This window comes from Balaenoptera acutorostrata, chromosome 4 (assembly GCF_949987535.1).
Source record: "Balaenoptera acutorostrata chromosome 4, mBalAcu1.1, whole genome shotgun sequence".
Taxonomy (NCBI): domain Eukaryota; kingdom Metazoa; phylum Chordata; class Mammalia; order Artiodactyla; family Balaenopteridae; genus Balaenoptera; species Balaenoptera acutorostrata.
The window spans coordinates 53,962,650-53,987,482 of record NC_080067.1 but is presented as its reverse complement, the minus strand read 5'-3'; positions in this window follow the sequence as shown (position 1 = coordinate 53,987,482).

Here is a 24,833-nt window from a genome sequence, read left to right as displayed (position 1 = left end):
CAGAGCCCCCTACAAAACGCCAGAGGATCTTAATTTGAATCCCAGCTCTTCTACTTTGCTTTGTAACCTTGTGCAATTCTTTTTTTTTTAAATTTTATTTATTTATTTATTTATTTATTTTTGGCTGTGCTGGGTCTTCGGTTCGTGCGAGGGCTTTCTCTAGTTGCGGCAAGCGGGGGCCACTCCTCATCGCGGTGCGGGGACCGCTCTTCATCGCGGTGCACGGGCCTTTCACTATCGCGGCCCCTCCCGTTGCGGGGCACAGGCTCCAGACGCGCAGGCTCAGCAGCTGTGGCTCACGGGCCCAGCTGCTCCGTGGCATGTGGGATCCTCCCAGACCAGGGCTCGAACCCGTGTCTCCCGCATCAGCAGGCAGACTCTCAACCACTGCGCCACCAGGGAAGCCCTTGTGCAATTCTTTAACTCAGAGTCTACGCTCATAAAGTAGGGATTAAGGACTTTGGTCCTACCTCACAGAGAAGTTGTAAAGTAAGCACAGTGCAATCTGCAGGACCCTGGACACATTAAAAAGCTCAGAATTCACTTTCCCAATATTCCCTTCCACCTGGGCTAAAATTTAGCTCCGAGAGAAATTCTTCATTGATAGCTTTAGGGATACGATTGCCAAATAAAATACAGGATACCCAGTTAAATTTGAATTTCAGAGAAACTGGGTATATATCTATATCTATATCTATTTATCATAGGTATATCTTCATGCGATATCTGGGACATACTTGTACTCAAATTATATTTGTTGTTTATTTCAGATTCAAATTTAACTGGGGGCCCTAAATTTTTATTTGCTAATCTGACAACCCTTCTTAAGGATTCTAGTTGGAATATTTTCTTACGCTGTATAGATAGCAAACTAAAGATGCTAGGAAGTGGGTATACAAGGGCCCTTCATACTTCCAAGGTAATGCCTAAGTACTTAGCCCAACGTGGTATCTGCACGTGTCTGGTCTTCCAGTCCACAAATTCGCACAGAACTTAGTTTCTGACTTGCAAAAGGGCAAATTAAGCCTGGTTCTCCCTTCTTTCTAGAGGGAGATCATCTCCCTTCCACAAAAAAAAAAAAAAAAAACAAAACCCTACAATGGTGAGTTTTGACGGTGAATTTCCTCTGGAATGCCATTGCAATGCACCAATCCTTCTTGAGGATTATTTTTTCCCCTAGCCAGCAGAACCAGGTTGTAAAATCTGGAGAAGGACGAGGCCTCTCTTTAGAGGGCAGAAGCAGTTCCCAGGACCCAGCGCCCAGGTGATTGTGTAGTCTGGGCCTGTCTGGAAGGGCAAATTGGTTTTGGATGCCTTTCCACTAAGTACATTCATCATCAAATTTTGTTTGTTAATTTTTCATAAAAAAAGATAAAAGAGCTCAGTTAGGTTGATCTCAATTTCAGTTTTTCAAAGTGATGACCATTAAAAAATGATCTATAATACGATGTCATACTTGTCTCCTGACATCTGTTATGTTAGGAAAGTCTTGTGAATACAGTTAATCAGGGTTTTCTCCTTTTAAATCTTCAAGTGCTGGATCTGGCACGAAATGCTGGGTCTTTACCAGTGTGTAAAGGTGTGGGGTCATTTGTGTACTTTAATTACTAAAAATATGCCCTCTTTCAGAGGACTACTTATAAAATCTGGCCAAATGCTAGGCAATTATCACACACATCAGAAGAAGACTGATTACATAACCTACACTTTCTTTTTATATTTCTTCTGCCACAATGGTTTATACTAACCACGTCTATACTTTATCCTGATACCATACTTTTTTCTTCTACATTCGCATCTGTATGGTCACATGTACTCTCTGAATGTCCAGGGCTAAGATGCCTGGAGATCCCAGAAAGATCTGATTTACTTTTCCGGGTTAATTTAACACACATTGACCACTGTACTTTGGAGCAGTAGTTTTGGCCCCAAAACTCAGTAGATGGGTGCTCAGTCTATCTTAATATCATAATGGGTTCAACATAGTTGTAAAATTCTTATGAAGTTCACATACACCCCAGAGGGCAATCTAGGGTCCTGCCTGACATGTTATAGGTGGTGCCCTAACCTGCAGGTGACCCTTTGGATCCTTAAGCCAAGAAACAGAGCTTCTTAAGATCAGCAACTCTGATCTTACTCATCTTTGCATTGTACATATTTAGCAAATATCTTTGAAAAAGTTTGCTACAGGAAGCATAATGATGTCAAAGTTCACGTGGCTTTGATATATACCACATTCAATGTCTCAAGAGTTAAATGATTGAGGCCCTCATAAATCAGTAGACATTATCATTTCCCTCATTTGTAAAATGAAAGGCTGGATGGGTCATATTCTAAGATTTATTCAAAGTCCAACATAATATGATTCTAGGATTTTAAGGTTCAGGCTAGATCATAGCAGTTGTTTTTAGAAGTAGACAAACATTTTTCAAATTTTCTTTTTAAGATGTGCCTTGATTCTACACCGAGAGAAATGTTATTATTTATTTAATTTAAAAAATTAGTTGTAGAAAGGAAACAGAAAAAAAGTCAAGACTTTGTCACTCTGGCTGTCAAGTTTAAGATAGAGCCATTCCTGGAGTCACTATGCGGATGTCTATAAAATGTGAAGTTGGCAAAGAAAAAAAATGAGGAGAGAGTAAAATATATAGTACATATGTATCTATATATCCAGGGCTTTTAACTTATGGGGGCTGGTTGCCATTTCAATTTGGTAACCAGAATCAACAATGAGTCCAGTTGCCAGAATTGGAGGTTTGGTACAGAATCCCAGGAAAAATGTTTCTAAACTTTACTTTAAAAAACATTCTGTCAGGAATGCTTTCGGATAACTGACATCTTCTTGCTTCCCTCCCCTCACTCACCCACCTTTTAGGAATCTAGGCTCCTTTAAACTAAACTGGAGGGCACCAGGACTATATTTGTCAGCTGTTTTGTTTTTAATTGGAAGGTTATTCATGATTTGATATTCAGTGTCTTACTTCTCTGTTGGACTGTAACCTCCTTGAGGGCAAGGGCTATTTCCGTGTTTTTTCTTGTTGAATCCCTAGTACCTAGCACAGAGCCTAACTGAATCCATGGATGGAAATCTTCGGGTTCACATTGGGCTCTCGTTATTTTAGGCATGTCGTTATGAGAAACAGCTGCCATCAACTGTGATTTAGGGATTCTTCTGCTGTAATGTTTTGAAAATAGCAGTAACTCTAGAGTTTTCGTTTAATAGAGTATTGAAAAACTTTGGTGTTCAGAGAGTGTTTTAGGATGATGTGAAGAGAGAGAAAGGGTCTATTTGTATAAACCCTAAAGGACACTCCCTCTCCTGGATAACTGTCCTTGGACAAGCTACCAATATCTTTCTTCTCCCCTCTCATAATTTCAAAAGTCTACATGCTTCAGCACATATTGGGTAAGTCTTCAAAAAATTCAAAGACACAATCTGCTTAAAAGTGGTAGCAAAATTACCATGTTTGGAAAAATCTATTGTCTTATACATGAAAATAAAGGATCATGAACCCAACTATTGATAATTTCTAGCTGAAATGCAACATCTGGGCAAGATTTCAGAACTCCATTTCCTCACTATGCCAAATGGCTCATCTGGAAGCAGTCGGCTCAAGATTTAAGAGGTGATAGTGGTCCCTTTACTCATTCAGTCCTTGGTCCCCCTGGAGCTTCCTGCCAGGGCAATGATGAGTGATAATTGCTTCTGGGTTTTTGTAGTGTGGTCCATGGTGTTTTAGGTGTTTGCTTTGACCACTAACTTATTTCATCTAGAACATTATCCATGATGACAATTCGATACTTTTAACTGACTTTGAGTTGATTGGTGACCTGAAGAGAAAGTTCCTATTACCTATTCTATGAAGCATATAACTTCCTATATGCTTCCATATAGACTTTGTTCATTTCCCCACACATTGCAGTATTTATTATCTGTTGTTGCTGAGGTTTAAAAATACATTTGGGTTATGGTTTCAAGTTCTTCACTTGATCAAAAGCAACTAGTGTCCAGATTTCCTCTGTGAGCCTGCCCTTAAAGAATTGACCTAAGGAAAATATTATTTCCCCAGGAAGATGTTCTTATCTACCTGACTTTGGAAATACAGATAAAAATGTCACATACCCTTATGGTAAACAGAATAGGATTTGTAGTATGATGATTAAGAGCTCAATTCTGGAATCAGATTAACCCAGGCTGGACTCCCGGGCTTGCCACTTGTGGTTCTGACACTGAGGGTGGGATCTTTTTTTTTTTTTTTTTTTTAAAGAATGAGGAAGTTCTTTTTTTTTTTTTTAAATTTTATTTATTTATTTTATTTATGGCTGTGTTGGGTCTTCGTTTCTGTGCGAGGGCTTTCTCTAGTTGTGGCAAGTGGGGGCCACTCTTCATCGCGATGCGCGGGCCTCTCACTATCGCGGCCTCTCTTGTTGCGAAGCACGGGCTCCAGACGCGCAGGCTCAGTAATTGTGGCTCACGGGCCCAGTTGCTCCGTGGCATGTGGGATCTTCCCAGACCAGGACTCGAACTCGTGTGCCCTGCACTGGCAGGCAGATTCTCAACCACTGCGCCACCAGGGAAGCCCAGGGTGGGATCTTTAATAGCCCAGAGTCGCTGAGTCAAAGAATGCATGCTTAGCACAGGGCTAGGTTAAACATGAAATGGTCCATAGGTGTTACCTTAAAAAAAAAAAAATAAAAGATGGATTTTTATTGCTAAAAATCTACAGACAACTAACAGATCTTGAAAAAGAGGTGGAGGGAATCAAGTGTACTCTTCATTGGTGTAAAAATTGGATATGATCTATGGAGAAGGAAAATAGAGTTGCATCTGAAACAAATTACTTTTCTTAAAAAATGACTCTCCTTTAGCTTCTCTTGAGGGTCAATTTAAGTAATGTCGCATGAAGAGTATCTGTGTATTTTTTGTAAAGTAGTGGTAGAAGATATCCAATGTCTTATTCAGAGTTTCTTAAACAACAATCCACAGAAAGCTCTTTTATTGGACAATGGAATTACATATAAACAATTTTTTCCTCTTCACCTTGTTTTTCAAGAAGCTGAACACTAAATTCAGTTCTCAAATGGTAGTAGCCATACTAGGGTATTTTTTTGTACTTCATGAATTTTGGAATTCTATTTTAATAGTTTTTTTTTAAATTTTAATTTTTATTTATTTATTTATTTATTTATGGCTGTGTTGGGTCTTCGTTTCTGTGCGAGGGCTTTCTCCAGTTGCGGCAAGCGGGGGCCACTCTTTATCGCGGTGCATGGGCCTCTCACTATTGCGGCCTCTCTTGTTGCGGAGCACAGGCTCCAGACACGCAGGCTCAGTAATTGTGGCTCACGGGCCTAGTTGCTCTGCGGCATGTGGGATCTTCCCAGACCAGGGCTCGAACCCGTGTCTCCTGCATTGGCAGGCAGATTCTCAACCACTGCGTCACCAGGGAAGCCCCTATTTTAATAGTTTTACTGTCAATACGTGTTTTGAGATGCCTACCGTTTTTGGGAAGAAGAAAGATAAATTTTATTTAAGGGATGCCACCTAGAGTTTGTCTATAATATTTCAGCTTTTATTTTCTCAAGCAAATACCAAATTGGTATTCGAAAAATGCTTTGAACTCTTTCAGTGGAAAAGTGCTACGTAATGCTAATATATTTATTTTCACAAGTGCAAGTTGAGCTTGCAAGATATTCTTACAAAGAGGGTTCCTTCTGTAGTATATGGTGGAATGAGAGACTTCTATGATGTTTGTTACTTTGTGATATTTCAGGTTCTTCAAATTTGGGCTTAAATTATTAGACCCATATGTATAAAGGATTTTATCTAAAAATGATGCCTAGTTTGAATACGGAAGAGAGTGCCTCTTTATATAATCACATTCTCATTGGGAGTATGAGCTTACATGGGGATTGGATCCAGGAGGCAAAATGATGTGTTGGAAAAAAATCTCATGTTTTAGAGTCAGACAAACTGAGGTTCCTATCCAAACTTCATCACCTGCTAAATAGATTCGCCTTACATTTTTCTTCTGTAAAATGGTGATAATAATATTTACTTTATATGGTTGTACTGAATATTTACTTTGTATCAATCAATGACGGTTGTTATTTGCCTAGGCTGCCCGCCCTATGGGAGTTGGCCAGCTCCCAGCTGCTCAGAAACTTGGGTAGATATAACGGAGTGAATGAGTTGGGATTGTTACAGGAGCATAAAATAATATTGTGCCTTGGGGTCTGGCCTATGGCAGCATCCCCTAGCAGATCCCTCCTTCTTTGTCCTCCCATACTCTCCACCCTCCCACAGGAGAGCTGCCACTGTGGTGCAGTTAAAGGGGAGGTTGGATCTTTGGGGCAGAAGCTTTACTTGGAGCTCCCTCCCGTCATTCTCAGGAGGCAACTGCCCTCCCAGTTGTGAGATGTGGGTGATGCTGCTTGGACAACTCTATTGTTTTTTTAAGGCAGAATTGTCCATCACTGTGTCTATTGGGACTAAAAAATGTTTTTGATTGCTCAGCAGAGAGGCAGAAAATTATACCCCTTATTTATATCTATTTCCGGAGTTGAATCGTATCCTATGGAACCGTTGATTTAAAAATATACTGGCTCTAAGGTACTTTAAAGGGATTGCTTTAAAGCATGATGCATTGGAGGCACCAAGACGACGTTCAAGCCCCCATCTCAGTCTCTCACTGATTCGCCCATCCCATGTACATCATTGGGTGTCTGCTGTGTGCTGGGTATCACTCAAGGTGCTGAGGAGAGGAGAGTGAGCACAGCACCTGGACCTATCTGGTGCACAGTACAGTTTGACCATCAAATCTAACATTGTTTTAAATTAAAAATTATCTCGCTTTGGATCCAAAGACCTGAATGAAAGGAAAGATTTGATATTCAAGGCTTTAGGGTCAGTTTGGGCACAATTACTTCTCCAGCCACCCTGCTTCTTTTTTTAGTGGGCCCTGAGAAGTCCTGTTTAATTTTGCACCCTCAAAGCCTCTGCTTTCATATGCTCCAGGCTCCTTGCACGCCAACCCTCTTAGTCACTCCACCCCTCACCATCCACCACTAAAGAAGGCCGAATCAGCCTGGCAAACTGACTTATTTTGTAAAGTGATATCTTTTCTTCGACTCTCTGCTTAAGAGCTGTAGAATTTTTGGTTGTGTCAGTGTCTCTTTTCCTGTTTGGAAAAGTTGCATCTTATGAAATCCTGTGGTAAGATTCCTTGCACTTGAATTAAACAGCTTATTGTGAGCATACTAGGAATTTGGGAGTTCACTTCAGCACTGAACTTTTGCATACACCCCAATATAAAAGTATGTACTAGATTAGTGACATGGTTTTCTTCTGACCCTCTCAACTCCTTTCCCTCTAAAATTAGATTTTCTTGTTTGGGTTAGTAAAGCATGCGGTTGCACACCCTCATAGAGCTATTGCGAAATATTAGGTCTGTATTTCCGGAGGCGCTAGCCACTGGCTGTAACCCAATTCTGATGGGAGAGTGAGTCGTGCATATGACTGACGTTACAAATGCAATGAAAGTAAAACAACCGTCTGAAAAAAGAGCAAGCAGTGATTTTTCAGTGGTGGGAAGAAGTTGCAGGTGTGCCTGATGTTTTTAAAGCTCTCAATTATTGATCTTGTCTTAAGACTTACAAATAGAACCATTAATGTGTCAGTGTTACCCGGATAACAGATGATTATTGTCCATCTTTAAACTGTACTTAGCACTAAAATGTATATGTAATGCATGCAAAAAGGCCAGCTTTATCACACTTCCTCAAGGTTTTACAGGAAAGAATGCATCCTTTCATTCATTTTTCCCTTGGCCCTCCTCCTTCCCCACTGCCCCCAACCCACATTTATTCCCTTTGCTAATTGAGAGAAATTCCTACTAGACATTCCAGCCACTAGCTGGCAGACATAACAAACACAAACTTTACAGCGCTATGGTGGAAATATCTTAGGACACAACTTTTCAGCCTGCAGTAACTACCGCCTTCTGAACTATGTAGCTCATCACAGTGAATGAAGCAAGTTAAAGTAGTATAACACCTAGGGATTTTAGTTCAACTTCACTGTAATCTCAATTTTACTACCGTAAGTCAAGTTTGTCGTCAGAGAGTTCCGTATTACACTTGACGGGGAGATTCATCTGCCTTCTCTCTGTGAATATGGTCAATGCATGAGCAGCAAGGCAGTAATACATCTTTATTTAAGCCAAGTCTTGGATTCAGTCCCAAATGACATAATCCCCCATAAGCTGGGAAATCTGGTCTAGACCACAGAATGTTATGGGGAACACACCTGTTCAGAGAAGTGTAGTCAAAGGACAGTTAAACAGCATTTCATTGTCATCCTGGGGGAACGGAATAAGTCACACTTGGCAGGAGTTGGACCTGGGCCTAGAGCTACTTGACATTTTTATATAACAAATTAGAATATTCGACAGGATTGTTGCAAGGGGTCTGTGTTTTAGGTAAGAGTGAAGCACCAGTTTTTGTACAGCACTACTCTCTGTGCCCAGCCATAGTTGGGAGGGGTTCGGTGGAGAAACTAAGGCAGATGAACCAACAATGGTTTGTAGTAATTCAGATCCCTGGTGAAGGAAGCCTGGAAAATGGAGATGGTTGTGAAGGAGGAAGTGGAAAAGAAGAGCTGGGATACTGTGAGGAAAAAATTATCAAAGACAGTGATTTCATCAAGTTTGTCCATTTCTACATGGATCCTTTCATTTCTTTGCTCATTTATCCATGCATTACTAAGTGCCTACTATGTTTGAGGTACTGCGGCAGGCACATTGGACAAAGCAATGAACAATTGCTTGGTTCTTCACTACAGGGAAGTAGGTAGGGCCGAGAAAGGACTCTCAAAGGTTAAAAATTAGGGGTCATGAGAATGATGTTTCTTCTTTCAAGATGGGAGGATTGGGAGAGGGACCCTGGAAATGATTTGTTCTTAGACTTACTGTGTTTGAACAGAAGGCCTCTCACAGAGATGAGGAAGAAAAGAGGTGAAGAGTCAGGACCAAGCCTAAAAAAATTCAGAGTTACCTACTGGTGGCAAGAACTCTAGGGCCAGATGAGCTTCTTGGGAGAGGGGCTAAGCAGTAGGTCTGAAAGTGAGTATCTGTGCCCTGGGTGTGTGGTGCGGCAGGGCAGTGTAGCTGATGAAGGAGGAACTAGACACCAAAGGAGGCCATTTCTATGAAACGCTGTTGACCTAAAAAACCGATTATGACACAGTTGTTAGAGATACACCTAAACTCACTTCTACAAGGTGTACATTTAGGAAACAAGCCTGTTGAACAGATTGCCACTCACTGGACTCAATAAGAAAATGATCTGGAGGTAGCACAGCAGAAGTCTTGATAATGTGGAAGAACCAAGTGGTGCCCAAGCAGTTATGTAAATGATCTACTGAGTGCTTTTGTGGGCACGATGGGAATTTCAAGACTTAAAGAAGTACATCTTAAAGAGAAGAACATTTGAAACAGCTTATGTGTTGGAACTTATAAGATGAAAAGAATTGTAAGTTCTTTAGATCTTTAGGAAAGAAGGCTGAAGGGGCAGAATGAATAAGTTGTTAAACAGATGTCTAGTAACTAGGTGCCAGGCTCCGTAAGAATTCTAAAAATAAAGTGTTTACTTCCAAGGAACCCCAGACTATGTGTGAGAGATTTTGGTTCCGGCTTGGCCTTGCCACCAGTGTGCTGTAAGATCTAGTTATGTTACATAATTCAACCCTCTCTCTTCCTATTTGTAAAATACAGAGATTGGCAGATGACCACTAAGGCCAAAACCTAAAAAAACAAACAACCAAACAAAAATAGGTTATACTATTAATTACTGTTGTAACCTATTAACATTCAAAGATAATCAAGTCTGATTGCTTTGAATGAAAGTCTCATGTGATACCTACAAATCTAGCATATAAAATGAATCTAAAGAGTACTTTGCTTAAGAAAAAATCTGCTACTTGACCCTAACATAAAAACATTTCAAAAATAATGATTGAAAAAAAATCAGGTCATGTATACTAGTTAAGATTTGCTTGTTATCTTTGACACAGGTCTCTATTTTAACTGGGGTTCATTTTTTAAAGCTTGAATTTGTTTTTCTTGAATCAGTGGCAAAGGGTGACTACCGCCTTCCTGCTGAAGGTTTTTCCCAACACCTTTGCCATGTCTGCCCTCAGGGGATTTCAGATAACAAGCAGCACCAAGTTGGCCCTCTAAATTTCACCCCCTCTCCCTGCCACAGTGCTTAGCAGATTGGATGAAAATGTGTCCACAGAGATTAGATATTCCAGTGACCACAGTGCATTTTTCTGCTCTGAAAGCTATCTCCCGAATCAGCCCTCTACCTCTGGTTTATCGGGAGGAGAGTACAGACAGATAACATCCTTGCGGTGTGACCCTGACCTTTGTCAACCTTTGTTAAGGCTTCATCTGAAGTCAGGCCTAATGTTTGTAAACAGGATGTAATTAAGGCTGGGAACTGACAGGGTCTGACATTAAGACAATGCAGAGCTGGCAGGGAATGGTCTGTCAGATGTCAGCTCGCATTGTGTTCTAAGTGCCTTCATAATAATTAGTGTCCTCTGTCTGAAGGAAGTTCAGTCCACTTGGATTAATCTGTCACAGCGTGGAGGCCATCCTTGGGAGGGCAAGTGTTTCCTCTGATAAACCTTAGAACAAGTATGAGAAAAAAAGCAAAGAGACTCAAAAGAAAACTGTCAAAGTCAAGACTGCTGGTGACAGGTGCTGCCTGAAAAATAGAAACAGGAAGTAGGAAAACAAAGTGCCCCCTCCACATCCCAATCATGAAGTGAACGCAGGAGTTCAGTGTGATCAGAATTGGCTACAGTCATTCCGGGCCTGCTGGTCTGGGCGTCGTGAGTAGACACAGGAAGATGAGTGTTCAGAAAAGCCAGTGCATAAACATATTGTTTGGCTTTTGCCCTTAACCAGCACGATGTGCGGGCAGGAGGTTGCCCACACCCTATAAGAGGATTTAGGCTTAACATGTAATTGATCCAAAGAGGCTGAGTCTGCTTTCTGTTATTAGAAGACCTTTGTTGAGCAGCTTCTGGTAGTTGGTATGGTACAAAGTGAGTCAAGAGATGTCGCATTATCTTCTTGACTTTCTAACCAGGGCACATGAGCCCGATGCCGACAGGCTACTGTCAATAGCCTTTTAAGTCTGCTTGGACTCTTCCTGGATCTCAAAAGTTGCCATTGAACGTAGGGACTCAAACAGATACTTGTACACCAGTGTTCATAGTAGCATTATTAGCAATAGCTAAAAAGGTAGAAACAACTTAAATGCCCATCAGCAGATGAATGGATACACAAAATGTGGTCTATCTATACAGTGGAATATTATTCAACCTTAAAAAGGAATGAAATTTTGACACATGCTACAGCATGGGTGTACCTTGAAACAATACGCTAAGTGAAACAAGCCAGACATCAAAGGACAAATAAAGTATGATTCCACTTATATGGGGTACCTAGAATAGGCAAATGCATCAAGACAGAAAGGAGAATAGTGGTTACCGGGAGCTGTGGGGAGAAGAAAATGATAAGTTATTGTTTAATGGGTACAGAGTTTTAATTTGGAATGATGAAAAAGTTCTGGAGATGAATGGTGGTGATGGTTGCACATGTAAATGTACCTAATTGTACACTTTAAAATGTACACTTGTACATTTCACAATGTACACTTAAAATGTTTACAATTAAATTGTACACATAAGGATGCTTAAAATGGTAAATTTTATGTATATTTTACCACAAGATTTTTAAAATAGTAGTTATAGAAAAATAGACTCTTTAAGCTGGATGGGCCTTCAGGGTTTCTCTGCTTCAATTATCACATCAGGGAGGTGAGAGGATCCACCCAGGGTCAAGCCAGGGCTGGTAGTAGAGCCTGCTCCTGACAAGCTGACCATTCACTTTCTAATACCAAATTCTATTCTTATATCCGTGACCCTTTGCTACTCAGCCTTTGGGGGAAGGTGAAGCCCTGAGGCAAATTAGTAGCTGTTCTCTTTGAGGTTTATCTAAGTGTAGAACTTAGTGACTATTTGTACTTATTTTGTAACTTTTAAAGGCCTATATTTGCAAAAGACTCTTCTAAATCTCTTTCAACTCTGTCACTTGATGTTTCCATGGTTGTATACAGGAAGGATCACTATAGGTCCAAGTTTAGTTTGTAACTAAAAATAAGACTACGATTCTTCACCTAAGGCATTGAATTTTTCCTTGGCTTCAGTAATAGTTTTAAAAGCTTCCTAATTATCAATGAGAAATAAAAGACCACACAATAGGTCCTAGTAGAATAAAGGCCAGAAAGGAATGTTACATCAAAGAGGCAACAACTTTTGAATATATATTTTAGGAAAAAATAATTTGATTTCATTATTTTTCCAGTTGCACGGCTTTCTTAAATTAGAAGATGGTGCTGCTCATATGAATGGTTTCCTCTCAGGTTTATTGTATATAAGGCACTAAACTTATTTATAGGATGGATAGGTGTGGTAAGGGTTGTCAGGAGAAATGTGTGTGTGTGGGTGTGTGTGTGTGTGTGTGTGGGTGTGGGTGTGTGTGTGTTTGTGTGCTCTTCTTTATGCTCATTAACATCCTGAGGAAATTTTTCAGAAACTTAAACTTCAGAAAATAATTCTGTCTTCTTTTTTGCCCTCCCACCTTTTTATTAAAGTGAATCTATTACCAAATTCCTCTTTGGGTCATTCATTGATTCACTGTGTCCTACCCTCCCCTCATGCCAGATTTTACTGTAGTTGAAGTAATTAATGGCATGTACACAGTGATGAAGTGTAGGAGTGGGAGAAAATGGGGAATACTCAACAAAACACTTCGGGGGTTCTCTTTTCCAGGTCCTCCTGCCATATTTGAAAGTATACAGAGGACTCCATGGGGAGGGACCTTTCTTGAATTAGCATGTGTATCATATTACTAGTATGCAACATTCCTTAGGAACAGCTATCATTTACCAAACACCTATTATGTTCAAAATATTCTTTCATTTATTTTTGGCAACAGTCCCTTAAAAGAGTTATTTTCTCCATGGATTCAATTGAGATTTAAGAGGCCAAATAACTTTCTCATGGTTACTCATTAAGAAACAATGAAGTTGGGATTTAAACTAAGATTGGACTCTACCCTTTCCATAATGGTAGGCCATTGGTTCTCAGATATAAATGAAAAGAAGGGTAAAAGAAAACCCGGTAAAGCTTCTCTTTTTCTTTCTTCCTTCTTCTTCCTGAAAGCAGACATCTTAATGCAGGAAAGTTAGCTTAGGACTCAACTGATGAGTTCCCTAGTAGGAGGGAGGCCTGTATGACTTTAAGTGGATTGGCATGGAGGCAAGTAGGGGGTACCAGTCTCCTTTAGCCTGACGTCAACAGTGTTTTCAAAGAGAAGATAGGGACTATCAAATTAAGCTAACAGTAGGTTAATTTTTCATTAACCCGAATTAACTTACTCATTTACTTGTAGGCTATATCTTAAGACTATCATTAGTGTAGGAGAAAGAGAAGTTTGCTTTAGTGGCTGGCAAGGGGACAGATCTTTTCAGAAGCACCATTTGAGCTGGAGTGATAAACCATTTTGTACAGGATGACTAGTGCCAACGCTTACGCAATTCCTATGGTAGATATTTGACCAAGAGTTTGTATCACTGGCATTGTGATTGAGGTGCATTTTTAATACAATCCATACAACAAAGAGATGCGTTTCTTATGATTAGTGAAGGCAGCAGTTATTTCCTCCCTGATGAAAGACTAGACTTAAACATAGCTTGAGACCCATATGAGGAGCAGTTAAGTGGAAGCACATGCAAATTTTAAAAACAAATGGCTTTCCAACTACCACGACCTGGAAGAAGGAGAAGAAAAGAGGCACGAGGGTGGGCACACACGCCGTTCACAATCAGAGAAATGCGAGCCAAACTGGGACCAAGTAATCCCACTTAACCTGGGAAACTTCTTAACTAAATGTAGTATTATTTTTCCAGGGAGTATCCAGCCATCCCTCCTAAGGATAGCTGTCATTTGTGGCTATTAGATGAAAGAGGAAATGACAGAGAAGCTGCTTACAGAACTAACTTTGATGCCCTAAATACATTTTTGGGCGGCATGTAAATATATAACCCCTGAAAGAAAAAAGCAGAGCAGAGCATATAAGGCTTTTTTTAAGATGGGTAAATCATTTTCTTTTTAAATGAAATTCAGTTTGACTGCATGAAATATGAACAGTAATTAAATGCACAGTCTGTGGGCCTTCCATACTTTAAAGCGCTTTCTTTAAAAAGAAAAAAAAAAAAAAAGAGTACTCACCTCAGACAGGCCAATTACCCAAGAATGATGAAGTCAAGAGGAAAGTCGCTACATTTCTTTACTTGAGTGATCACAACCCCAGCCCGTGATTAGTCCCCACGGCACGAGCGGGGATGTGGCAGAGACACTCACGTTGGAAGACTTCAAATAGTCATTTCCTTGGTTAAAATAAAATCTGACTGCACTAAATAGACAGTTTTTAATCTCAATTGGACATCTGAAGATTTCTCAAGCTGTTGTTGGCCGCGGCAGAAACAAATTTTTCTGCTTTGTTGATTAAACCGCTGGTCTCCACCATTGCTTATCGGCCTGCAACGAGCTGTTCTTTTTAATTACAAGTGAGCCACCACGAGAGAGCAATTAACAGCTAGTAATTACTGGGCTCTTCAGAACGGCAACATTTTGCCTTTCATTCCAATTATATAATGGACAAGTGGCTTTTTGATCTTCAAATTAGTGAGCTCTTGTCCTCCTTGTTTGGAGGCAGAATTGGCAGGTTAATGATGGCTTGTGGAGGCAGTCTGTCCTGTGACTGATGGGAGGCGAGAAACTCCGGGAACGAAGGCAGCAAGCGGCTTGCAAGAACCGAAGCTCTACCTTCATGATAAAGATGGGAAAGAGCCCTTGTTTTCAGAAGGTTTTGATGAAGAGCAAAAACAGGCTTCCATGGAGGCTCCAGAGAGCGTCATGGACTTCCTTCCCTCCTCTCCTCCAGCAAAAGGTGACCATGTTGTAACACACGGAAAAGTGGAATTAGACCGTGTGATGCTCTGGTATGCCTTTGATAAGGGCATGAAATATTCCAATTGGCAAAAAGAAAAATAGTTGCTCTAGGATTAGGGAAGGAATTTGACTTTATTTAAATTTGTTTTAACTTCTTTGAGAATCTCAGGGTATCTTATCCTTGGATACAATAGAATCTTATCTTACTTGATAATTTATTGTCCGATCTGGTATAAACCCTGAGGTTGTTCATAGAGGAAGTTGGACATTTTTGCTTTCCTGTGTCTAATCTCTGCTTTTCATTTAACAGCATAGAGGGGGTTCTACTATATTACAGCACACTCAGCGGTCGGCCAATTTCTCCCCACACCTCTACCTTATGGGTGTGGCCTCCCATTTGGACCAGTTGTTAGTTGCAGATGCAGAAATGCAGGTGCAATCGGCCAGCTGTTCTTCCATGTCTTAGTTATATGCTCCTGTTGAGAGTGTGGTAGTTATGGCAGTTTTGTGGCCACAACTCACTATATGGGAGCATTCCTTTAGACAATATAAATATTAATAGCATGAGACTCTTGATTTCTGGATACACAAGATCACTCCCAACCTTAAGAGGCAGAATTGACAAATGTTTGCCTCATCATTCACTTGCCATCGCCATCACCATCACTGATAGGATCCTACAGATCTTATTTAGGCAGCCAGGCTGGTTGGTGATGGGAACCATTTTGTTGGGGATGGACTGAAAAAAGTGATGAAATATGAAAGAAATTTGAGTTTGTGAGTGTGGAATCTGGCTTCTGAGCTCTTTTCAATGGTGTTATATGAATTATAGTATGTGCATGTAATAGCCACGACCTAATCTTTCTGAAAAGCTTTTTCTTTAGGAGGAATATAGCAATTAATCAAATAGGAAAAATAAGTACATTCACATTTGTTTGTTTGTTTTTTCAAGTTTTTATTTGTTTATTTATTTTTTTGGCTGTGTCGGGTCTTCATTTCTGTGCGAGGGCTTTCTCTAGTTGCGGCAAGTGGGGGCCACTGTTCATCGCGGTGCGCGGGCCTCTCACTATCGCGGCCTCTCTTGTCGCAGAGCACAGGCTCCAGACGTGCAGGCTCAGTAGTTGTGGCTCACGGGCCTAGTTGCTCCGCGGCATGTGGGATCTTCCCAGACCAGGGCTCGAACCCGTGTCCCCTGCATTGGCAGGCAGACTCTCAACCACTGCACCACCAGGGATCACATTTGTTTAAACTCCACTACAGAACATCTTCATTAAGCACTTTACTGATACAATTCTTGGTTGTTTGATTTTAGTATCCTCATGGGGACAGAGCTCCAGCTGAAGTGAGGGTAATCAAGCAAGGTTGAATCTTCCCCCACCAAACACCAAGTCTGGACAATCCCACCATTAGGTTGTGCAATCATTCAATTAAAAAAGTGTTTTTTTGAGAACTGCTCTCACTTTTTTCCAGAAAAAGACATTATTGAGCCATCTTGAGCAGGGTGTGCCTTTTGATCTATTTTCAGAGATGGTTGTAAGCTTAAGTCTGTTAGTAACTTGTAGGATTCAATTTTAGGATGACTAGACATGGGTAGAGGTTCAATACATAGCTTTAAACAGACTTTTACATATTGAAACAATTGATACTATTACAAGAACGATATTCACCACCATGCCTCATTAGCACTGTGGCCTACATTACAGCACTACTAGGTGGTGTTTTGAAATCACACTCTTCTTCTTGCCAATACAAATACCATATAGTTTGCCCATGAAAAGTTTTGGATCCAGATGGAAAAAATAAGCCTAGGTGTGTCTCTTTTTTCTTAACTGCTAAAGGTTTTAAAGATATATTCCACGTAACAATCATTTTGCCTTCACAATTGGATTATGCAGTAATTGTGAAGGGTGGGATATTGAGTTTGAGATGCACATCTGTTAAAAGGGAAATTTTGATTCATATAAGCTAAACTTTTTGGAGAGAAATGTAGTAGGAAGGCAAAGAAATCTAGGAGAGAAAGTGAAGGTCGCTTTTCCCTTGTAAACCTGAAAGCAAGATTTCTAGACTTTTTCAAAATGTAAGCCTTTTCTGACATCAAATAGGGGTAAATGTTGTCTTTTCAATTATCACAGTATTCAGATTTAACATAGATATCTTGTGATTTTCCAAATTCTGAGTATAGATTTAGTGTTTCCATTGACTATGATTTATGCAGTGCTGGTTATCACAGAGTCTATGATATTACCAACCTTCTCTTTGTCTAAGCCTTTGAAGGGATAAGACTATATCCTAATGTCTCACTTCAGTGTTTCTAAGAGGATATATGGTATTCATGGAAGTAATATGGGCTTCAGATTGTAGTTTTAACATTATTCAGTTATATGAACTTGGGCAAGTTATTAACATCTCTAAGTCTCAGTTCACTCATTTTAAATTGAGATATTGGTACTGACCCTGCAATGCTGTTGTGAGGATTTAATAACATTTAATATATATAAAGTGGCCAATAAATTTCCTGACACATGGTAGGCACTCAAAAAATGCTAGCCATTATTGTTGTTAGAGTTCTTGATTCACTTAATTTGCTGTATCTTTTTGCTTTTTTTAATATGACGTTTGAATCCAGAAAAGAAGTATTTGGAAAAGTTAGTCAGTAGTAAGTATTATAACCCAATATTGAAGTACAAGGTACAATATAAGGTTTTCCTTATAAAAATCTGGAAGTATTACTGAAGGAAATAGATGGCATTTCTCTAAAAGTTCTATGAAGATACTTATGGCTATCCAAAATTAGATTATCCTTTGCTTTAAAGCTTTTCCTGTAGTGATTTTTAAACTTTAAAGCAATTTAGCCATTGGAAAATGAAACTCCATTTAAAAGAAGTGTTGTGTGGGAGATTGACCAAGGTGACAGAACAAGAGGACATGGAGCTCACCTCCCCTCATGAACACATAAAAAATAATCTACATGTGGAACAATTCTCACTGAAAACTAACTGGAAACTGGCAGAAGGACTCCTGTACAACCAAGACTTTAAGAAAGATACAAAGTAATTGGGTAGGAAGGGAAGAAAAGCAATGCAGTCAGGACCTATGCTCCTGGGAGGGGATTCAGAGGAAAGAGGAGAATATATGAGTGGACATCCACCCTGGGAAGTGAAGGATGAGAGCCACAGATTGGGTGTCCCAGTCCTGGGGTCCTATCTGGGGGAGATGAGAACCACTGGCTGGTTAAAGGACCACTGGGACTAACAGGAGGGCTGTGGGAAGCCTGTACTCCACTCCTGAGGAGCTGGCTTGCCCTGGAGGCAGGGTAGAGAAAGGACTGCTCTAGAGGCTACTGGGTTTCCTGCAACAGCCTCAGCTGAGGTGTGTGTCCCAGCCCAAGTGGAGTGAGCACTCTGACCCCCTCCATCTCCAGCCCCACCCCCTACCAAGGTGATAGCTGCCAGCACACCCTGAGGAAAGATGTGACTTGTGTCCATTTCAAATCTAGTTCTCCCATCAAAGGGATTGGGCAATGTCTGTATAGGGACACTCCCATGTAAGAATATCCATTTAAAACCACAATAGGTAACTCTTTCACCTAAATTCATAGAAGCAGAGAAAGTTAAACAAAATGAAAAAAGAAACTGCTCTCACTTGAAAGAGCAAGAGAGAACCTCTGAAAAAATAAATAATGAAACAGAAATAAACAATTTACCAGATAAAGAGTTCAAAGCACTAGTAATAAAAATCTTAACTGAATTAGGGAAAAGAACACATGTACAGAGTAAAAATTTTAATAAGGAACTAAAAAATATAAAAAAGGCACAATCAGAAATGAAGAATTCAATAGCTGAAATAAAAAACACACTAGAAGGAATGAATAGCAGACTAAGTGATACAGAAGAATGCATAAGTGATCTGGAAGATAGAATAATGGAAATCATCCAATCAGAACAGCAAAAAGGAAAACAAATTACAAAAATGAAAACAGTCTAAGATATCTCAGGGATAACTTTAAGTGTACCAACCTTTGCATTATAGGGGTCCTAGAAGGAGAAGAGAGAGAAGGTTTTGAAAATGTATTTGAGGAAATTATGGCTGAAAACTCTCCAAACCTGAAGATGGAAATAGATATCTAAGCACAGGAAGCACAGAGGGTCCCAAACAAGATGAACACAAACAGAGCCACCCCAAGACATATCATAATTAAAATGGCAAAAGGTAAAGATAAACAGAGAATTCTAAAGACAGCAAGAGAAGAACAAAGAGTCATATACAAGTGAATCTCCATAAGGCTATCAGCTGATTTCTCTGCAGAAAATTTGCAGGCCAAAAGGAAGTGGCATGTTATATTCAATGTGCTGAAAAGGCAAAATCTGCAACCTAGGATACTCTACCCATCAAGATTATCATTTAGAATTGAAAGAGAGATAAAGAGCTTATTGGACAAGCAAAAACTAAAAGAGTTAATCAATAGTAAACCTACCCTAAAAGAAGTGTTGTAGGGTCTTCTCTAAGTGGAAAGGAAGTAGGAATCTCTAGGAAAGGGAAAATCCCACTAAGAAAGGCAAATATACAGTAAGAACTGAGGATCAACCACTGAAATAAGCCAGTACAAAGATTAAAAGACAAAAAATTATAAAAGCAACTATAACTACAATAAACAGGGCTAAACATGAAGATGTAGAATATGACATGAAAAACACAAAATGTGGGGATGGAGAGTAAAAAATGTATATCTTTTAGCATTTGAACTTAAATGACTACCAGTTTAAAACAAGTAGATGTAGTTATAGATCAAAGTGTCTGAACCCCATGGTAACCACTTATCAAAAACCTACAATAGATACACAAAAATAAAAAGAAAGGAACATAAGCATACTACTAAAGAAAACCATCAAACCACATGGGAAGAAAGAAGAAGAAGAAGAAGGAGGAGGAGGAGAAGGAGAAGAAGGAGAAGAAGAGATTCATTTCAGAACAAAGACACACACAGACTGAAAGTGAGGGGATGGAAAAAGGTATTTCATGCAAAGAGAAATGACAAAAAAGCAGGGGTAGCAATATTTGTATACTTTTCAGACAAAATAGACTTTAAAACAAAGGCTATAACAAAAAACAAAGAAAGGCATTATATGACAAAAGGATCAATACAAAAAGAGGATATTACACTTCTTAACATATATGTACCCAATACAGGAACACCTAAATATATAAAGCAAATACTAACAGACATAAAGGGAGAAATTGACAATAATACAATAAGTGTAGGGGACTTTAACACCCCACTTACATCACTGAGCAGGTCATCCAGACAGAATATCAATAAGGCAACTGTGGTTTTAAATGACACAATAGACCAGATGGTCTTAATAGATATCTACAGCATTAAATCCAAAAACAATAGAATACACATTCTTTTCAAATGCCTATTGAACGTTCTCCAGGATAAATCACGTGCTAGGTCACAAAACAAGTCTCAAGAAATTTAAGAGTATAGAAATTATATCAAGCATTTTTTTCTGACCACAATGGTATGAAACTAGAAATCAATTACAGAAAGAAAAATGGAAAAAGAACAAACACGTGGAGATGAAACAACATGCTACTAAAAAATGGGTCAGTTGACCATTTCATTGACCAATGGGTCAATGAAGAAATCAAAGAGGAAATCAGAAAATACCTTGAGACAAATGAAAATGGAAACACACTTGAAAAATCTATAGGATGCAGCAAAAGCTATTCTAAGAAGGAGGTTCATAGAGATACAGGTCTTCCTCAAGAAATGAGAAAAATCTCAAATAAACCACCTAACCTACCACCCAAAGGAATTAGAAAAAGAAGAATAAACAAATCTTAAATTCAGCAGAAGGAAGGAAATAATAAAGATCTGAGAGGAAATAAATAAGACAGGGATTAAAAAAACAATTGGAAAGATCAATGAAACCAAGAGCTGATTTTTTTAAAAGATAAAATTGATAAACCTTTAGCCAGGCTCACCTGGAAGAAAAGAGAGAGGACCTAAATAAACAAAATAAGAATTGAAAGAGGAGAAATAACTGACACCACAGAGATACAATCATAAGAGAATACTGTGAACAGTTATGTGCCAACAAACAGGACAACATAGAAGAAATGGAAAAATTTCTAGGAACATACAGCAGCCAAGTCTGAATCAAGGAGAAACAGACAATTTGAACAGACTGATCACTAGAAGTGCAATTGAATTTGTAATTAAAAAAAAAAAAAAACTACCAGCAAAAGTCCAGGACTAGACAGCTTCAGAGGGAAATTCTACCAAACACATAAAGAGTTAATACCTGTAAAATTTAACAGGATAGAACACTCTCAAATTCATTCTAAGAGGCATCCATTATCTGATACCAAAACCAGACAAAGACACTACAAAAAAAAAAAGGAAATTACAAGTCAATATCCCTGATGAATATAGATGCAAAAATCCTCAACAAAATATCAGCAAACTGAATGCAACAATATATAAAAAGGATCATACCCCATGATCAAGTTGGATTTATTCCAGGGTTGCAAGAATGGTTCAATATTTGCAAATCAATCAATGTGATACATCATGTTAACAAAAGGAAGAATAAAAAAATCACATGATAATCTCAATAGATGCTGAAAAAGCATTTGACAAAAGTCAACATTTATTCATGATAAAAACTCTCATCAAAGTGTTCATAAGTAGCACTATTTACAATAGCCAAGATACATAAGTGACCCAAGTGTCCATCAACAGATGAATGGATAAAGAAGATGTGGTTTATGTACAATGGAAATTCTGCCATTTGCAGCAATGTGGATGGACCTAGAGAATATTATGCTTAGTGAAATGTCAAACATAGAAAAACAAATACTATATGATATCACTTATGTGTGGAATCTAAAAAATAAAACAAATGAAGGTATATAGCAAAACTGAAACAGACTCACAGATATAGAAAATAAACTAGTGGTTACCAGTGGAAAGAGGGAAGGAGGGAGGGGCAAGATAGGGGTATGAGATTAAGAGATACAAACTACTCTATAAAATGGATAGTCAACAAGGATATACTGTATAACACAGGAAATTATAGCAATTATCTTGTAATAACTTTTATGGAGTAATAATCTGTAAAAATACTGAATAACTGCTGTACACCTAAAACTATTGATAATATAATATTATAACTCAATTATACTTCAATAAAGAAAGTGTTGTATGATCATCTTTATCTCTGTGGCAGAGTGCAAAGAACACTGGATTAGGAGTCATGAGGTCACCACTCTCTTGCTTACTGAACAACCTGGGAAAATCACTTAACATTTCTGCATTTCAGATGCTTCATGTGTAAAAGGGTATTTCAGGGTTCTCTGGTTGGAAGCAACAGGGTTATCTGTCTTTGTTCCTCTGCTCAAGATTCAGATTCACAGGAGGGACCCCAAAGTTTGACCTAACTTGGCTGACATGCCAACTTCTAGGAAGGGAATGGGCTTCTGAGTCCGGTTCCATGTCTGTCTAGTGGGTAAAAGGTAAATCCTCAGAAGGAAATCAGGGCACTATAGGAAAGAGAAGTAGGTTCTGGGTTGTAAGAAAACAACAGATGTCAACTGAGGATCATAAATGATGCTGGTTTCCTACAATTTGCGAATGTTACATTATGTGACATATGTGGTAATGCTTAGTAAAGTCTAATGCACCTGGTAGTATTATTGTTATTGGGTAGTGTTATTATATTAGTGATATAGACCTTGAATTTGCAATCATACTATTTAGTTACTTCTGAATAGCATGATATCCTTAAACATAATTTTACATTAAAAAATAAAAGTTTGAGTATAGTCATGGAAACCAGTCTTTCTAATTAAAATCCTGAATTCATTGTCTCTGGGGATCAGAGAAACTCCAGCTAACCCTAATGAGTTCTAAGGTATCCATCAAAAATGAGTAAATTCTTTGTTAGATTTTAAACAATGAAAGTAGGTGAATGACCAGTCTGGTCATTAAAAATCTTGCCAGTGGCATAAGTGGGAATGTTTTCATCTTGTTAACAATAAGCTTGCTTCTTGAACCAGATACAGTAATAGGAATTTGTAGAACTGGCACTTAAAGTTTTTATTTGCAGGGTCCAAATGAGTATTCCAGAACTGGGTAAAAACATGGCCTTTAATAAGAGACTTTTCTTTCTTTCTTTTTTTTAATTAGTGAGGATAAAAATATTAAGTACATCATCACTATAATTTGAGTGCAAATGCTTTTAGTAATTTTATTAGGAAATTCAGTAGCAATGTTTTCCACTATTTTTAAAAAATATTAGACGTCTCTTTTCTGGTCTTTAGCCCTTGTGGTATAATAAAATAAAAATGAGATACAGGAAATGGGAAGTCTGTTAATGTTCATTATATTATACAGAGTCATGTAGAATGGAATGATTAATATGCTTGACTCAACCCAGGCATGCATATTCAAACTTTAAGCAAACCTCCAGATTACTCAGTTATTATTGGAAATTTGAGAATAACACTTCTTTTTTTTTTTTTTTTTTTTTTTTGACTGTGTTGGGTCTTCGTTTCTGTGCGAGGGCTTTCTCTAGTTGCGGCAAGTGGGGGCCACTCTTCATCGCGGTGCACGGGCCTCTCACTATCGCAGCCTCTCTTGTTGCGGAGCACAGGCTCCAGACGCGCAGGCTCAGTAACTGTGGCTCACGGGCCCAGTTGCTCTGCGGCATGTGAGATCTTCCCAGACCAGGGCTCGAACCCGTGTCCCCTGCATTGGCAGGCAGACTCTCAACCACTGCGCCACCAGGGAAGCCCCGAGAATAACACTTCTGAATGAGTGTTTTTATGGAATCAGGAGGGGCCTAATTGTGTAGGTACTTTAATATAGGCCTTAACAGAAAGAGAAGTAAATTATACTCCTGAAGATTCCATGGACAAATTCACTGATTTTATAAAAGTCTGGAAAATGACAAACTTTAACTTAATTTTTGTTTCAATGAAGAATAAATTGATTTTCCTTGGACTATTAGAACTTTTCTTTAGTCCCTTTGGGCCTTTATTATTTTATCAAGTGTTTTATGTGTGAGTGGAAGAGATTAGTTTATATAATCAGATTTAGCCCTGTTTTTTATAAGCAACATGTTATATAATCTCACATTATGCTACATGTTGACTTTTGGTTAGGTGAATAATTAAATCTAATATCTACAGAATTAAAACTACTTGTATATTGGATGAATTACATAGGGTTTTAGAAGCTTTCTTTAAAATTATATAACTGCTTATCAATTGAATCCTTATAAAGATGGATTCATGCGGAAAGTTTATAATTTTAAAACATTTATTTTGCCTGATGATAAAGCAATATAAAATAATACATGTTGATTATAGGGAGTATTAGAAAGTTTGGAAAAGAAAATGTCATCCACTATCATGTCATTCAGAAGCAAATACCATTTTTATTTTGAAGTATTCAAAATTCTAATTTTGAATTGAGTTTTTTCTCTATATGTATTTACTTTTAAAATATAGTTTTGTCTATTGGTTTAGACACGAACAGCTCTCATCTGTGTACATTATTCAGAAGCTGAATAATTAACAACTTGTTGACATTTTTAAAAGGACGATTAGAAAATACTCATCAAACTTAGAGAAGATAGAGGAATGTGTACCTATTATATTGCCTAATTCACTGCTATCATGGAGTACACAGCCAAATGTTATCATTGACTTTTTTTTTTTTTTTTTTTTTTTAAGATTT